The following is a 5,464-nucleotide window of genomic DNA, read 5'->3' as shown; positions in this document are numbered from 1 at the left end:
TGTAAAGGTAAAATTCTCGCTTTTTTAATAATATGAAAGCACATAGTAGTTGTTTATAACAAATTAAGATTCATTTATTTGTATAAAATAATTTTTAATAAAATAATTTATTTTATTATTTAATTTTTAAGAATATATTAATTAAATTTTTTAGTACCTAAATATTAAAAAAATGTGAAAAATATATTTTTGAAAATTTTTTCTCTAAGATAGAGTCTAAATATAAAACTTTAATCTAAGATACACTAATAAGACCTCCACGGAAAATAATTTATTTACAGAAAATAATTTATTTATGAAAAATATTTTTTGAAAAAATAACTTAATTTTCATTCTTTTATTATAATTTAAAAAATAAAAAATATTAAAAAATAAAAAATGCTAATCTTATGATTAAATAACTTAATTTTCATTCTTTTATTATATTTACTTAGTATTTCTTGCTTTTAAAATTCGGTCTAATTATTCAAATCCTATTACTTATTAATTCGAATCGTATGTGTAATAAATTTAAATTTTGGTATAATTTTTAAAAGTTGTAGAGTGTGTGAGAAATTTAATTTAAAAGATTATAAATTTCAAATTGATGATCTGAGATCCAGAAAATGAGATTTTACAAAGGTTCTGTAAAACTAGAAAAAACTTGGATCTAAGGGAGAATATTTCTCCTATTATATGTTTCCTTTTGTCTGTTATATGTTTCATTTTGTCTGCTAGTGACATGTAACAGAATATGTGTCATTGGGTCACCTATTCTTGTTACGTTGATATGGACGTACGAGGAAATCAGATCGCTGTCCCATGTATAACGGCCTCTGATTCTCCCCGGACACGCATGCGGATGGTCCCTCAAGGCGAATGAGCTGAATTCCTTCCTGATTCCGAGCTGGGCCGAAAGATAAGGTTAAGACTAGGTCCAGAGGGGATTTGTTCATTCGGCCGAAAGAGCTGGGCCGGCCTGATTGAAGAATCTGACTGGAGCCCGATCTTTGAGCTGAACGGGCTGGACCTGGCTCTTGAAGAAGATTTAGAAGTTTTCAGATTATGGACTGTTCCAATGGGTCTGGCCTTAGACCGGAGTGAAAAAATCCAGCGGTCATCACAAATATATCTTCAATATCCTAATTTTAAATTCGATTCGAAATTTTTAACCATAAGTAGAATTTGATATTAAATATATCACTAATTTTTATTTGAATTATTCAAAATAAGAGTATTTTTTTAGATTATAATTTTGTTAGTTTTTGTTTTTTCTTTTTTCATTCTAAATTTCCGAGGAAAGCAAAGATAGCAGCTGTTACATATATTGAAATGACAACCTACGAAGATTGAAGCCCCATTGATGCTCCACCCAAATTACACTTTCCACTATCTTCAACTCAAGCTTATCCTTTTATTTTGCCAAATCACCATTACAGCACGCTTTGTGGCTTTCCTTCGCCTGCGGCTCTTTTTTTTTTTTTTATAATATATTTTTTCTTTATTTATTTTTCCCTATTTGTAAATCATCGGCTGGATGCCCACCAGCTGTTCTATTAATTTTTTAATTAGTTCCATTCTATCCTTTGACTATAAAAGATCATGCTTCCATTAGAACAACCCAAAGTCAATTATGATCCAATGTTGAAGGCTGGTGGGCTTAAGGCCTAAACTATCACAGGAAGGCAGCTAAAGTTTTGTTAATTAGAGCTAAATTTTCATTTTTGAACACGCAGATGTGTGAGAGAATATGACCTGGCCGTGGGGACTCAAAAGAAAGATGTGCTTTGGAACAAAGGTTTGAAGCACTATTGTAAAGATAAGACACGTACATGTTTTAAAGTTGCTTACAGATTGTGATTCTGATTCCTTTTTGATTCAGGATATTGGTCAGCACTCCTTCACTCCATTCACTTTCCCTTTTGTGATTTCGGTTCTATTCCGCAACAATTTTTTTTTTAAAAAAATTTAATATTAAAAAAATTTTATACTTTTAATTTTATTATAATTATATAAATATTTTTTTAATTTAATATTTTTTAGTTAAAAATTAATTTTTTAAAATTGTTTTAATTATAATTTGTATTACGCCTGTCACTAAAAAAGAAAATTATATTTCACTTTTATTATAATTTTACCTATATTTTTATTTTTTCTAATTAAATTTTATATTTTTTAATATTTGACCAAATATATTTTACCATTACTTACATTAAACACATATAAAATTGTCAATTTACTCTTTTTTTCATTATTAAATATATTTAAAAAATAATATTTATATTATTTTTTAAATTTTTATTAATAATTTTATAATAATAATTTATTTTGATTAAAATCTTTACCAATCAATTTTTTTAAATTTATTTAATATACTTATTATTTAGTATTATTTTTATAATTATCGATAAAAAATAATTTTATTAAATACATTGAAGTATTAAAAATAATATAAAATAATATCTAACATGGTTTAATTTAAAAATATTAAAATAATAAAATGTATTTTTTAAATTATTCTTGTAATGTTCAAGTATAATGTTAATCCATTATTTTTTTAAAATTATATTAATATTTAAAGTAAATTTAAAAAATTAATAATATATAAATTAAATATTTAATTATCTAGTATAATTTGATTAAGTGGCTAAAATAATATTTAATTCATTTTAAATTATAAATTTAATCTTTATTCTTCTATTTTTTTAAAAAATTATTAATAAAATAAATAATTACTAATAGGATAGAATAATAGGATAGACTGCCTGCCGGACAATTGAATTTGATACTTCACAAAATTGGGCCAGTTTACTATTAAATCAGACTCTTATTGGGCTTAAGTGCAACTTTAATATTGACGAAGGATGATTAGTTCAATATTATTAAGAAAAATTATTATTCAGTGAAAATTTTACTAGTTATTTTTTTAATTTTAAAAAATATATTAAAATATTTTTAAAATTTTATTAGTTAATTTATTTCTTAATTTTAATTATCAAATAATTAAAAAATTTCAAATATTTTTAATTAAAAAGCCTAATTAATTTATATTTTTATAAAATTTAGTGACTAACTAATAAATTATTTTGATATTATAAAAAATTAAATAGTAAAATATTTGATATTTAAATATAATAAAAGATTAATAGAAAATTTTTCAATACTCTAAAAGCATTTTAATTTATTTTTTAAAATTTAAAATATTAATTAATGAATTTACATATAGCAGAAGGAGTAAATTGAAACGGATTCTATAAAGGTGTTATTGGCAGTACATTCTAAATAGGATGATCTGTCAAGATTTTACTAAAAAATTTTTTATTGAATTCCGAGATAAGACAATTTAGCAGCCTACTCTTTAACTAATTTTTATATACGAATCTCGATAAGGTTGCGCATATTTAATAAATTAAAAATTAAAATTTTAATATTTATAAAAATCGAATCGAATTGATTTTGATTAAAAATTAAATTAATTTTAATTAAAAATTAAATTAAATTAAATCAATTTAATTTAATTTGATCGATTTCGATTTTTAATAATTTTTTTATTTTTTACACTTTATTTTTAATATTTTAAAATTTAATTAAAATATTTTAATTTTAATATAATTTAATTTCTCTATATTATTAAAAAAATATATTATTATTACTAATCAGTTCGGTTTAATTTTTTCAATTTTTTCTAATTAAAATCGAATCGAACCGAATCAAAATAACCAAAATTTTTAAAATTAAAAACCGAATCGAATCAAAATATATAAAAAATCGAATCAAAATTTCAATTCAGCTCGATTCAATCAATTTTTTTTATTTAAACTGAATACTGCTCACTCTATCCGTATATCGTATAAATTTTTGAGCTCTCTTTCCTTTAATTTTAATTTCAAAAAGGAAAAATCTTTCTAATTAGTTGAGCTATATCAAAATTATAATGTATAGTAAATTTTTATACTAAAAAAAATTATTCATATCAAAATGGTTTACTTTATTTTTAATTGAGTAGAATTTGAAATTTTTTAAATTTATTTAAATATATTTATTATCAGATTAAATGGTGAATATTTTTTTAATTATTAAACTATTAATTTTTTGCTATTTTTAAAATTTGTAATATTTTATTTATTTACAATTAATTTGACATATTTCAGAAATAAAAAAAAACTTCCAAAGAAATAAACAAGCATTTCGAAGAAAACAAAATTGGCAGGAAAAAGGGAAATTACATTTGCATATGACAAAGAGACGACTATAATACAATCATGCAAAATAGCTGTCTCCTCTTTTCGCGCAGCACACGTGGAATACATCTCCCTTATTCCTTCCGCCATGATCATTTTCCCTATTTTCGTCTAATTTCTTTTATTGCATTCAGAAATTGATAAAAATATAAATTTTAAATATTAAAATAAAATTTATAAATATATACATATATTTCTTATTTAAATTAAATAAAAAAATTATTCATAATCTTCTCATTGTTTTCTATATTCTAAGTTAATACGAATGAAAATTGAATTGAATATTTTTCACCGTCTAATATGATTAAATTTTATTAAAATAAATTTAAGATGAATTTAAATTTAAAAATAAATATTCAAAACGAATTTAAATTTTATATATTGAATATTTATTATTTAAATTTATGAAAAATTTATAATTTAATTTCTGAATATTATTATTATTAATAAATAAGTGTCTATAGCTTTTTAAAATTTATTAAAATATTTTTATTTTTTCTATTCATTAATAAACGAAGCGATAATTATTTTTCTTCTTTTTTTTCTTTTTCATCATTATTTTCTTTTATTTTTTTCTTTTCTCTTCTTTTATTTTTTTTCTCTTCTTTTATTTATATGATCAGTATTTTAGAAGGAGAAACTATTGCGTTGATAAGAAGAAACGACGAAGATATTTTAATAAATATAAAAAAATATTTTAATAAATTTTTAAAAATATATAAACTAACTTATTAATAATAATAATATTTAAAAACTAATATAAATGATTTTATTTGAGGATAAAATTTAATTTTGAAATTTTTTTTATTTTTTATTTATTTTTAATAAAAAAATAATAAAAAAATTATTTTAGTGATAAAAAGAAAAAAATAAAAATATTTTAATACGTTTTTAAAAATATAATTATTAACTTATTAATAATGATAATATTCAGAGAATAAACAGTAAATCTTCTTAAATTTATATATATAAATAATTAATTTAATATATATTTTATAATAATATTTATAAATTTTTTATATAATTTTATTTAAAAAATAAAATCTAAATATTTTTAATAATATAATTTTAAAAATAAAAAATAAAAAATATTTTTATATATAGTATTAATTAAAATATATAAAAATTAAATAGTTCAGATATTACTCGAACGATCGCAATTAAAATTTGGATAAATTTAAATCAATTTAAAATGAATTTGGATATTAACGATCTTAATCAATTTTAAATGTAAATAGGAGTGA

Source organism: Manihot esculenta, chromosome 16, assembly GCF_001659605.2.
Source record: "Manihot esculenta cultivar AM560-2 chromosome 16, M.esculenta_v8, whole genome shotgun sequence".
NCBI classification, from domain to species: Eukaryota; Viridiplantae; Streptophyta; class Magnoliopsida; order Malpighiales; family Euphorbiaceae; genus Manihot; species Manihot esculenta.
The sequence above is the reverse complement of the archived record's forward strand: the minus strand, read 5'-3'. Positions refer to the sequence as shown.